At 33.2% G+C, this 13,806-nt stretch overlaps 1 protein-coding gene across 3 annotated transcripts in view; it reads right to left on the bottom strand.

Moving 5' to 3' along the window:
- LOC145263179 (plexin domain-containing protein 1-like) overlaps positions 1-13,806 on the bottom strand; it is a 280,632-nt gene that overhangs the window by 97,438 nt on the left and 169,388 nt on the right. The gene's annotated exons all lie outside the window — the stretch shown is intronic.

Below are 13,806 nucleotides of genomic sequence, written 5' to 3'. Positions count from 1 at the left end.
CTTCCCCAAAACTGCTAGACTCTGGAATTCCATTCCAGGTCCCTGCTTCCCTAACTGTACTGACATGCAGAAGTTCAAGTGTAACGTGAACCGACATCTTGCTGCCCAAATCCCAACATAGTGCCCCAGTAGTTGCTGCCTCTGATAGTAGTCCCCTACACCAAAGTGGCAATGTGCCTTGTTTGGGGTGAAAATGTAATAAAAAAATTTTTTTTTTTAAATCTAGTTGTTTTTCACAACGTTTCGGCCAATTATTCCTCTGGCTTTCGGCCAATTTTAACCGCAATTAAATTGGCCGAAACATTGTGAAAAACAACAACTGGAAAATGAGGAGAATAGTCCAAATAATCAAATTAAATAAAATAAATTATACAAATTACTCATCTCCAAAATAATTCCAAATTAATTCAATAAGGAAAACAAGTTCTTCAATTGTATATATAGAAATTAAAATGGTCCTTATTTACTAAAGTATATTTAATTACATTAAGTTAAAAAAAATTTGTACAAAGAGTTTAACAGCATATCAACCCTTTGTAGGTTATTTAATGCCAAATCCAGTTATTTTGGGAATAGTATTCGATGTTGTATCCAGATATTTTATAGGAGATTTTCTTTCTTTCTCGTTAGCTCCTTACAATAAGTTACTTCACGCCTTATCTGGAGAAATTTCCATTAAAAGAAAATTTATTAACTCGCCTGTGGACCTCTCGGAACTCAGCCAAGTCATCACTGATGATTAATATTCATGTCTTCAGCTGCCCATCAATGTTCGTGCCATCCACGCAGAAGTAGGAAAGATTATACCACAAATTCAAATAAGCTATCATCTAGTGTTGGCTTCTTTTGTATGTTAGCACATTCAATAATGGCATTGCAAACACGAATCAACCTACAGAGTCACAGATAAAAGAGAAAATATTTTCATCGAAGCGACTAAAGCCTCAGCAAAAGTCTACACACAAGGTTGTACCATAGCATACCCCAGTAACTTTCAGAATATGATTGGGTTTTGCAATGGGAGGGGAAAAGGATTACAGTATTATTAAGTCCTGTATTATGAATGTAGTTATATTGTTGATAGTGTTTTATATTCAAATTGTCCTCATTCTTAAGGCAGGTTTCTTGGAGATAAATAACCAAAGGATTAAAATTTGGTTTGCAACAATAAAATTTCATTGTAATTTGCCTTCAATCCACGGCAATTCCATTGGATTTTCTTGTAATTCATGAGGATTTTTTTTTTGGTTTGAGAAGTAACTTCAGTTTTCATGTCTTCTAATTCCGTAAATCTATTTGTAGTAGTAGTAGTAGTGGCTTCTGCTTGTGGTAATTTCTTTATATTATTTTGTTTTTTGGTAGATGTAGTTTTTGTTTGTTTTTCAAGTGTTTTTTTTCCATCACGGGGAAGACGTATTAATGACCCATGTGGTCTTTCTTATAACTGATTTTGTTTTTCCTTAGTTTTGTCTTTTTCAGCATTTGCACGACGTACTGGTGATTTTTGTGGTCTTTCTTTTGATCGACTTTGTTTTCTTGGATGTTCTGATTTTGGTTGAGAATGTTTTATTGGTAACATTAGTTGATTATTTAATGGGATGATTAATTTTTGATGATATGTTTGGTTTGATTTCATTTATAAATTTGGGCCAGTCGTTTGGTCCCAATTATAACAATTTGTTTATTAGTATTTCGTATTTGGAGTCTTGGTTAGTGATGTTAAGTTGACTTGAGAGTACGTCTTTTCCTTCATGTATCCATCCATCAACTATTTTCCTGGCTTCGAAGAAGAAGTTTTTTGTATGTTTTATTGACACTACTTCCTTTTCTTTCTTCCAGATTCTGCATGCTCTAGCATAAGCAGGATGGTTTTCTCCACAATTTACACATTTGCAATCAAGATTGCAGTCATTGACAGTGTGGTCTGGATCTCTCTGGCCATATCTGCCGCACACTGCTCGTCCCCTACATGCATCCTCATGGTGCCCAAACTTCTGGCATTTAAAGCACCGAAATGGGTTTGATTTCTTTTGGGATAGTGGGTCTACCGAACTGCATAATGTAAGTGTTTGCATGTATAGTCTGATTCTCTTTTTTTTTTGTAATTCTTTTAACGTTTATTACTCCTTGGTTTTTATGTTCTTTTGTTATCTCTTCAGTAGTGCACATTGAGAGGTCTTTCGATTTTACTACACCTTTGGATGTATTCAGATTCTTGTGTGGATAAGTTTTGATATTTATGTTGTGGAAAGTTTTCATTCCTAGGAGAAAAGTGGCATGTTTTTCTCTTTCCACTTCCACTAGTAGGGTTTTATTTTTAAAAGTTTTTACATTTTTGGGGGTAATATATGCCGATATAATTTTATGTATAATAAACGGTGATAAGTCAGTTATTTTGGTTTCTTCGGTGGATTCCAATACCATAAATTTTGAGGATGTTTGATATAGTTCATTATCTGAACTATCCGAGTCGACGTGTTGGCGCTTGGAGTTTTTATACTTGGTCATATATATATATATATATATATATATATATATATATTTTAAATTCATTGTTTATGCTCCCCACCCACCTCAGAGTCCAATATTTGGGCATGTTAAGGGGGAAACCCATTCACCTTGTCATGTCAGGGCTACATAAACAGTATACATGTTCCAAATGGGAGCCATGAGCACCTATAATCCTTTAGTTACACAATCCAGGTCATTTATGGTAACTTCCAGCACTATACAACCATGTCATGACTAATAATTTGGCACATTTGACCCTAGCCACCACCTTCTAACACATGGAAAAGAGAGGAAAATATGTATATAGTTTATAGTGGTACAGGGTAGAACTGTATTTGTTACGGTTTAGAGGAAATTGATAGAAAAGTAGATGTGTTAGGGCTTGATGTAACTAGCCGATTGATCAGATCGGGGCCCCTCCGACCGCCTGTCTAGCCTTGTACGAGGCTAAATTGGAGTGTTGCAAGATGTCAGTTGCTCAGCCACCAGGATCCTTTTCAGAGTCATTACGGGTCGCCACTCACGGTTAACAGGTGGCCCCTTTGAGAGGCTTTTACTCTCTGCAGGGGGACAGTCGGTGTATTCTAATGCCCCACCGACGGGGTTGGGAAGTAGAGAAGGGAAAAAGGGGGGGGGGGGCTGTTGTTCTTGTAGAATATAATTAAGTTTTACAAAAGAGAACAGAAAACAAAAACAGAAGTTTAATGTAGGTGCATTTCGTCTCGGGAAGCCACTAGACGGCCTGATCTGGTAGCACCAGTACTTTATTTTTTCCTTTAGTCCTCACATTCTATGAGTGACATTTCAGACAATAGGAAGAATTGCGGTTTTCTGGGTGATTATCCATCTAATGCTTATTGTTGGTTAGTTTATGATTTTGAAGTACAATATTTTTCTTTTTAGCCCCTTATATCAAGTGGCTTTATCCCTTGTCCGGAACGATTTCCATAAAAAAAAAATTATATTTATTAAAAAAAACTGATTTCAAACATACCTTCTGCCTATGCACTTTCAGGATTGGTCAAATTAGTAATCCTTTGCCTTGACAAATCCCACTAAATGAAAATTCTAAACTAATCGAAATAGACTGAAGTCCGTATGGAGCAACATGTCAACTGAACTTTCATACCATCTTAGTCTTTAATATGGCTACATAGTCTTTAATATGGCTACATAGTCTTTAATATGGCTACATAGTCTTTAATATGGCTACATAGTCTTTAATATGGCTACATAGTCTTTAATATGGCTACATAGTCTTTAATATGGCTACATAGTCTTTAATATGGCTACATAGTCTTTAATATGGCTACATAGTCTTTAATATGGCTACATAGTCTTTAATATGGCTACATAGTCTTTAATATGGCTACATAGTCTTTAATATGGCTACATAGTCTTTAATATGGCTACATAGTCTTTAATATGGCTACATAGTCTTTAATATGGCTACATAGTCTTTAATATGGCTACATAGTCTTTAATATGGCTACATAGTCTTTAATATGGCTACATAGTCTTTAATATGGCTACATAGTCTTTAATATGGCTACATAGTCTTTAATATGGCTACATAGTCTTTAATATGGCTACATAGTCTTTAATATGGCTACATAGTCTTTAATATGGCTACATAGTCTTTAATATGGCTACATAGTCTTTAATATGGCTACATAGTCTTTAATATGGCTACATAGTCTTTAATATGGCTACTGGTCTTTCTGGCTGTAAACAGCTTTGCATGGTCTTATTGAAACAAAGCAAATTTTCAACATAAAAAGATTGTGGTACTTTTAGACCATCAAGTTGCTCACACTACAATTCAGCACAAATATATATGTCCACACACCAGAAATTGTTAGATCACAAAAGTTAACATTGAGCCTGGTTAGTAATAGATGGGTGACCATTTGGGAATATCTGGCACTGTATGTAAAAGGACAGTGACACCTACGTGTAAGAATTACAAAAACCTGTCGGGGATAAACAAGTGATAGGGGAGTGCTTGTGAACTTAACATTCCCATGAATTTGGAGGAAGCGAGTTCATCCTGCCTACGGGGAGTGTCATTTTGGTATGAGTATTGGGTATTCAAAACTCAAGATTCTTTCAAACTTCCACAAAACAAAATCATGATCTTCTTTGCAAATTATTCTAACATACTGCTGCACAAAGTTTTTCCTCTACTGGTCAGAATTATTATTATTTGTGTGTGCAGAATGGAGATGGTAGCTATAATTTTTGGAGAAGAAACTTTTTGTAGTGAATATGTGATCCCATTTGACATATTTGTCATCTGCATTATGTCACACTGTATTCCTTATCTTGTTTGTTGTCATCTTCAAACTGTTTCAGCGATTATATACTGTGACAGACCAACGGAGAGATCCTCATAGGAAACTAAACGCCTGGATGCATCTAAATGAAGATACAATCATCAAATTTAAACTTTTTCAAATTGAAGTATTAGATTTACAAACCACCCCAAGGGGGTCAGATGTGACAAGGTAAAGCTTAATGTAAACCTTGTGCAGGGTATGCAAGGCCAATAATAACTGCCCATGAAAATTATTTGAATTAAATCAATCGGTATTGCCCAGCAGGAGCATCTCGGGTAATTAATGATAAATCTGCTAAATAAATGGAATTAATCATTATTTAGATTCATCTGACTACTGTTCTCATTGTCAGTGTGATTTACACGTTTCGGTTGATGTAACCTCCAACCTTTTTCAGGTGTATCTTGTCAAACTCTGGAATGTTTCTGTCGAACTCAGGAATTTGGACGGAATTTCGAGTGGAACCCTTTTACTTCACTTCACATAAGGGGAGCATGCTCTTGTTCCATCAGCCATGACTGGATAGAGCTCCAAAGTAATTCTCAATTGTATGTTTCGGTCGCCAACACTGAGGATTGAACCTTAAACCTTCAGGAGAACATCACTTTTTACAATTGATTTTTCCAAGTACTCTAACCACTGTGCTACAGGTCCTTGCAGAATCCAAATATGAATAACAAATCCTCATTTCAAAAATTCAGAAATGAAATTAATTCTCAAAATCAAACAATCCTACTTCATTCCAAGACTGAAAGTATTTGAAATATTACTGACCAACAGAAACTCAGCTTGCTGTAGATGAGAAATGCTCATCCAAAAGAAGGGAGAACCAAGAAGAGATAAATAAATTATTCTGAGTTAAGTCACCCATAAATTGTTTTTGTTTGAAATAAAATTGTCCTTCATTAACCAGAGGGAGCAACTAATCTCCGAAATTGTCTGCAGATAAGCCCTTTTGAGTGGACACTGGCTAACCGTTACCTTCAAAAGAGATCAGAATGGTTCCTTTGGGTGACCGAATTGGGACAATCATCCCCATTCTAAGATTTCCTGTCAAAAGTAAATATATTCTAGCCTATGGAGGACAGTTAGAGCCTTTGAACATAAAACAGTCAAAGTTAAATGTCTAAGAGTTGGTTGAATTTGTCTGGCTCTCAGAGAGAAGTGTGGTCTTTGACTAAACTAAGGGAACTTGTGTTTTTGTTTAAAAAATCTTTCTACAACACAAAAAATCTTTCAAACCTATGAAAATGTCCAATTAATTAAAAATAAACCTTGTAAACTGTTTTTAAACTGGAGTTGTTTTGTTTAGAAGGAAATTTTCATTGTTGTAGCATTGTCTGAATTGAACAACTACTTTGGACCAGCACCATGACGAGCATGATCTGTGCATTGGATGTTCACATGCGTGTTCATCATTACAAGGATATGAATTTTACATCCGAAAACCAAGAACGACTTTTTTTATATACAAATGTAATAATAAATAAATGTCTACTTGTTTTGAAAGGTTGATATTTTATGTCTTAAAACGTGTACAACAAACTGCAAAGGACTTGCTATGTATCGAAGGCACGTGTCCCTAGATAATTAGACAGTTGTTCATTAAAATAGTCAACAAATAACTAGAAGTATCTAATTTTAAAGAGAATAGAAATTAGGTGAGAAAAAGAAAGGCATGTGAGATGACATACATGTATACACCATTTTATAAAAGACATACAGATATATATATATATATATATATCAACTGAAGTAAAATTAAACAATGTGTGTGTGTGTGTGTGTGGAGATTGTTAATTAGCATGGCTTGGGCAGTAAGAATCAGCTAGCCTCATAACCATCATTGTTAGCTCTTGAGATGTGGAGGTGTAGGGACACTTGGAGGTCAAGAGGTGGAGGTTCGTATGATGGAGATAGGATAAACTCAAAACACATGTGACAAATATTATTACTAGTAGGGCACCTGGCATTGCCCGGCTGTAAAATACGCTTAAATATGATATTTTGATGAATGCAGATTTCTTATTATTATACAGTAGCGTCCAAAACTAAGGGACAACATTTTAAAACCTAATATTTGTTAGAAACAACTGTGAAAAGCTGAAATTTTGACAACTGGTAGTTGTTGTTATTCATAATAACATACTAAATTTTGTTCCTTAGTTTTGGACGCTACTGTATTATATTTGACCAAATATAGCAATGATTTAAAAAAGTTTAAAAAAAAAAATTAAAAAAAATTAAAAAAATGACTTGTGCGCCACCACCTAAGAATCATAACCAAAACATTTAGCGTACAACTTATTTTTCCTCTGCCGTTAATGACTGAGCTATGAAGACATGCTTGCTGCAAAGATAAAAATTAAATCATAAACCAATAGCTACTACGTTATGCATGCATATTCATAATGCTGGCGTTCGACCTTCACCTGGCAAATTTCGTTTTTTTTGTTGTTTTTTTTAATTTTCACTTTTGTAGCGATTTTCCCGGGCTAAAACCCAAATATAAAGTTTTGCATTGGTTCAAATACCTCATATATGACATATATGAAGTTTCATATCTGTAGACCAAAAACTGTAGGAGTTTGGTAGGCAAAATTTTTTAAACAAAAATATATATGTATACATAAATAAATATGGAAAGAGTTTCATGTTGACTATGAACTTTCCACGCAAATATTACACAAGTATAAATTGTGTAGAATATCTGCATGAATGAAGTTATATTTTCTTTTTAAATAAAGAAAAACATGGATTTTAATATGAATATTAACACACAAAAAACTCAGATTCATAGGAGTATAGAGTAAAATTATAATACTTGTTCAAGTTCACTTGAGATACTGGGTTTAAATTTTTTTTGAATAGAATATGACCAAATTTAGCAATATTTATGAACAAATAGTCAACAAATAAGTTTGAACCTTTTTCTATCACATAAAAGTGAAGATTTCCCCCCTCTTTTGGAGAGTGGGGGAGAGAATCAATTATTTTTTGACTAGAGTTTTTGCTATGAAAAAAATGATTTAGAAGGAGTGCTTTTAGATACCTCTTTATTTTATCAAGAGGATCTTCAAAGTTTCTATAAGCAGATGGGGATATATTAAATGGTTTCTAATTTGTAATAAAATACCCCATTAACTTAATTACTCGGTGTGAGTTGAACCAGCTCCAGATTCATTCATATCTCTCACCAGCACAACCAATCCACATCAGTTGGCAACCAAGTCTTTTACATAAGTGAGCCACCCTCGATTCCAACGACAAACACCAAAAATTCTAAACTCACTCCAGATCTGTTTTAAGCTAGCCACTATTTCTTCCAGTCAACAGGTGTAGTCAGAGCTACCAGTTGGCAAGTAAACTGGTCTGGCAGACAAAACAATGACATGCCTAAACCAGTGTAGTATTCTTTTAAATCATTTCAATGCCTGGAATATCACAGCTGGTGCAGCTTGTAACATTGGGAATCTTGTCAGAGAATTACCCAAAAATATAATGACGGTAGTAGAGGTTGAAAACTTTGAGCTGATAGATATCCTCCTTGCACTGGGGCCAGGTTTCACAGTCATAAATAGTTTGGACAAGGGCTTGGTAGATGTAAGTTTGGGTGGAAAGTTTGATCACCTCGGGGAACCAAACGTTTTTATAAATGATAGTAAGCAGCCCATGCTTATCCAACTTCAATAAGAATCTCATCTTTCCATGATTAATACCCATGAAGGTTGAACCATACTTGAACTGTTCGATCTCTTTCACAATTTTGCCATTGAGAGTTAGTACGACTTTGTTCTGTTGAGGAATGTTGCCCAAAAGAACCTTTGCTTTGGTTTCATTTCATATTCACTTGTTTGGCGACACTATTGATCTTATTCGGTGCTTGTTGAACATCTGCATAGGATTTGGTAAGAATTGCAACATCATCAGCAAAATAAAGACCAGAAATTGTGCAATCACACCCAACCTTTGCACTTGCGGAATTAATTACTGATTCCCTCTTATTTTGATGGCTAATATAAATAACAATATTAAAAAAATTCAATCAAAATACTTCTTTATTTTATCAAGAGGATCTTCAAAGTTTCTATAAGCAGATGGGGATATATTAAATGGTTTCTAACAATATTAAAAAAATTCAATCAAAATACTTCTACCAATGTTGTGATAATGTATGAAAGGATTACAAGATTAAAATAAACTTTAAATGAGTCTTTTGTATGCCATATTTGCAGGAAAGTGTATGGGAGTAAAACTAACTGATGTATCTGTGCCGGCAACAATCAAAACACACCGCGTTTTAGTTAACAAAAAAAAATGTATTAGCAAAAGTATGTTACAGAAGCACACATCATGATTCTTGGGCCATAACTGCCCCAAATCACTACCCAATAATGTGTTAGATATAACTACTCTCTGGGTAAGTCCATTATTCCTGGTATAGGTATATCAGCTTACCACACAACACCTTTTTAAGCCATACTCTGGAAGGAGTCAATATCTTTTTCTCTTGAGACTGATTTTTTTTTTTAAGTCAGATTTTTGTCTTTTTCTTTTCAATGTTTGCATTGGAGAAATTGCTTGTGGGACTGTACACTCAATTCTATCAAACAACATCCATTAAGGTTTTCCTCTATAGTATCAAAGTAGCTTTTCATATAGTATATCATCACTTAGCACTGTTGATGAACTGGGCTTCTTTTATCAAGAAGCAGTAGCAATCATAATCTATACTCCTATAAATTTGGGCGTTTCTGTTTATTGATATTTATAGTAAAAACCCTTTTTTCTATTTATTTAAAAAGAAAATACAACTTTGTTATATATGGATTCGAAAATTGCATTCATCTGCAAAAGATCTAGCTAATTTGCATATTCTTTTAAACATTCATTTTAATTAATTCCCTATTAGTTTTTTTGCAGTTTTCTTATAAGATAATCATCTTTACTTAACTATTACGTGTAATTATATTCATGCAGATATTCTACACGATTTATACTTGCGTAGCATTTGCATATTTGTATATTCATATATTTGTTGAAAAAATTTTGCCTTTCAAACTCATGTCAGTTTTTGGTCTATAGGCAATACTTAATATACAGGGTATTCAAACCCATGCAAAACTTTATATTTGGGTTTTAGCTGATGAAAATCTGTGCAAAAGAGTAAAAATTAAAAAATAAAAATTTACCAGGTGAAGATGACGGCATTACGAATATGCATGCATAACGTAATCGCTATTGGTTCATGTCAAAGAAAAAGTAAATCATAAGCTAAATGTCTTGATTTCGATTCTAACTTTAAATTGGGTCCAATATAATACAAAATCTGCATTAACCAAAATATCAGATTTAAGTGTATTTTATGTCTGGGCGCCAGGCGGCCTGCTAGTATATAAATAAATATAAATGCTAGTATATAAATAAATATAAATGCTAGTATATAAATCAATATAAATGCTAGTATATAAATCAATATAAATGCTAGTATATAAATAAATATAAATGCTAGTATATAAATAAATATAAATGCTAGTATATAAATAAATATAAATGCTAGTATATAAATAAATATAAATGCTAGTATATAAATAAATATAAATGCTAGTATATAAATAAATATAAATGCTAGTATATAAATAAATATAAATGCTAGTATATAAATAAATATAAATGCTAGTATATAAATAAATATAAATGCTAGTATATAAATAAATATAAATGCTAGTATATAAATAAATATAAATGCTAGTATATAAATAAACGTTTATTAAAGCCTCGTATGCTCTTCATGGAGTTTTACACATTTTGCATAAAACTGCATTAAAGAACACACAAGGTTTTATTTTAGGTTTGGAATTTTTAAATGAGGATTGACAGACTGAATAAAACTCATTGGAATTTTAATTTTCCATTGTAAAGAGTAGACTAAAAATTTCCGTAATTTACTGGCTAGTCAGAATCAAATATGGATTTGTCAAACGCAATGCTATTTAGGTCTAACTTAAATAAACCAGACTTTTCTTTGTAAATTGTATACTATGCCTTATGGGGGGCTGAAAAGGTATTTCCAAATATTGTTGAAAAATAAATCCATCCTATTTCTCTTAAAGCAGGAATAAAATAGTAGGTTAAACTAGATGTTCAAGTCTTGATAGAGCGATTAATCTTCTGTTGTGTGGTGAGAGATAGCAGAGCCTCAAGTTAATAATAAAGCAAATCATGCTAGAAAAGAGCAGTATTTTTAAGTAGTCAACAGTTGAAGAGTTGATGAAGACAGTATGAGCATTAGGTTGTCAATAGAGACACTTTCCTCATGGCGAAAAAGGAAATAAAATCTTTGGAATTTAGAATGCAACTAACCCTAATCTGACGAGAGAAGAAAGTTCCAGAATTAAATGAATTGATGGTACAAATATAAACAAAATGGTTACCCAGTTCACTGTAGAGAATACAGATACCAGATTAAACTATGAAGATGATCACTGAGGATAAAAATATACACACCATAACACTGACAAACACAAATGAAATTATTAACTATTGAAAAACCATGGAGACTGTCATTATATAGGCTAATAAAAAATGTATGTATATGTAAATGAATAAATGCAAAAGATTTTTTTTTCATTACTATATTATCATCGAAACATTATTTAAACAAATACATCTTTTGAAACAGTGCATATATATATATATATATATATATATATATATATATATATATATATATATTAGTACAGACAAAATAATCCTAATTATATACTTTTCTTCTCTTCTTGCTTGTCCATCATTATCTGATGATGACAGTGATCTTGCAAATTTGCTGATGTTTAAATAGTCCAATTTTGGACACACATGTATGGTTACAGAAGGAGATGCTGGGTAGAGCAGGGATGGCCTGGTGAGCACGTCTCTTTGCACACTTCGCTGTATGGTATTCGCTGCTCCTTGAAATAGTCTACTCCCTCTGAGCAAAGGGAACACCAGAGATGTGGTCTGAAATGTTTCCTCTGACCACCGGTACTGTGTCAACCTTGGAGTAAGTGACCATAGAAGATTCTATGCAGAAGTCTGTGGCTGGGTATTCAAATTAATAATTTATATACACACACATAATTATTATAGTAAATAATTATGTCAGCCCCTTTAAGAAACGAGTTTCTTATCATTGAGCACTTTACAGTTGAAATAAAGTCAATTAATTTAGCTCACATGCGCAGATCATCATATAATGATTAGATCACTTTGACAGATGTTAAAAACATTTAAAAATAAATGTTTAAATTTCAAGAATATTTTTCGCGATTAATGGTGGCTGAATTGATTTGGTCCTCGCTAATGGAGTCAGTGATGGCTTCATTGCCAGGTTCAAATCTATCGACCGGTGTTAATCATGACACCCTACACTGATGATTCTCGAAAGGATAAAACAGTGTCTCTAGGTATTTAATAATTATTGTAGTAAATAAATAATAATATATAGATATATAGCCTTCGTCATTACTGGCTGAGCTACAGCTACCTACTAGACACCATCTTCGAAGATCTCCGATCTTGCCATACAAAACATATGGATGATACTTCACCTTAAAAGTAAACCCTGACCAATTATTCAAAATAACATAGTATTCAAAATCCAAATAAAGAACTAGCAAGGCTACCCAGCATTGCTCAAGCAAAAGTAACCTGTTTCTATAGAAAACTTCTATTGCTATCGTTCTCTACACCACTCTTTTTCCTTTGCTCAGCCCATTTCTTTCTAGCCGGACGTACAGAAAACTCTCCTTTATATAATAGATTCCTCGTGAAATTAGTTGGCATGTTATTTCCGAATTAGTGCGTAACACTGAAAAACAGACCCATTCGTGATGAAACCTGGCCAAATTAACCCCCCCCCACAGAATATATTTTTTGCTCAATTTTAGATATTATTCATCCAAAGCAACCCCTAATAAGATTATACCAACTTTGTGGTCGTTTGTTTTGTAGTTTCTGAGATTTTAGTTTGACATACAAATATGCACACAACTATTTATATAATAGATAATGAACCTTCTCCTAGTGATATTTCCTCAAGTAATAGCATTTAGTTGGATATTCCACCAGACTAGATGAATCCAGTAAAATTCAGAAACTAATAAGTAATCATTTGAGGAGGGGAAAAAAAATGTTCTACACTTCTTTACTAACTCAACATTTTAATATCTTTGTATCACATGTAGAAATCAAATGTAAGTACCTTGATTTCTGAGAACTTAAGTGAAAACAAGTGAATATAGTTTTTTCTTGCTTTATCTATTAGCAAATGTACCCGGTGTATTAGCAAATGTACCCGGTGTATTAGCAAATGTACCCGGTGTATTAAACGTAATGTTAAATTCCTAAAAAAAAAAAAAAAAATGAGATATGCATGGGAGTATTATATTTTTTCTAAACAGTTCACTTCTTACGAGTAAAAAAAAAAAAAAATTAAAAAAAAAACTCAAACTGAAATCGAAACCAAAACCTAAAGACAATGAGTCAAGTACAATAACCATCAGCTCAGCTTGCCACAATCTTTAAAAACCATTTTCAAACCTACTTATTCTTAATATAAGGAAGCTGTCATGTGAACGATTCCTGCATGTGTAGTTGTGAAACAGTTGGCCAACAGACAAAAATCCAATGACCCCCCCAAGTACTAACTTTTTAATTTTGACCACTTAGCAGCCTTTTTCCCCTGGATGAAAACTGATTAAAAAGTTTTCCACATGTCTGAATACCCTATATACCAAATTTCAAGTCTGTAGATCAAAAATTTGTTGAGTATATAGGTTGAGAATTGTCTTCACACATTCACTTTCACTGGGGGGAGAAGGGGGGATATAAAGACAAGCAACTTATAAGGTTTTATTGGTCGACAGAAGCAGTTTTAACATCATTTCATTAAATTGATTTATTATTTGCAGTAGTT

Source organism: Euprymna scolopes, chromosome 38, assembly GCF_053919585.1.
Source record: "Euprymna scolopes isolate OS-2025 chromosome 38, ASM5391958v1, whole genome shotgun sequence".
NCBI classification, from domain to species: Eukaryota; Metazoa; Mollusca; class Cephalopoda; order Sepiida; family Sepiolidae; genus Euprymna; species Euprymna scolopes.
This window is presented reverse-complemented; position numbering and strand designations above follow the sequence as displayed.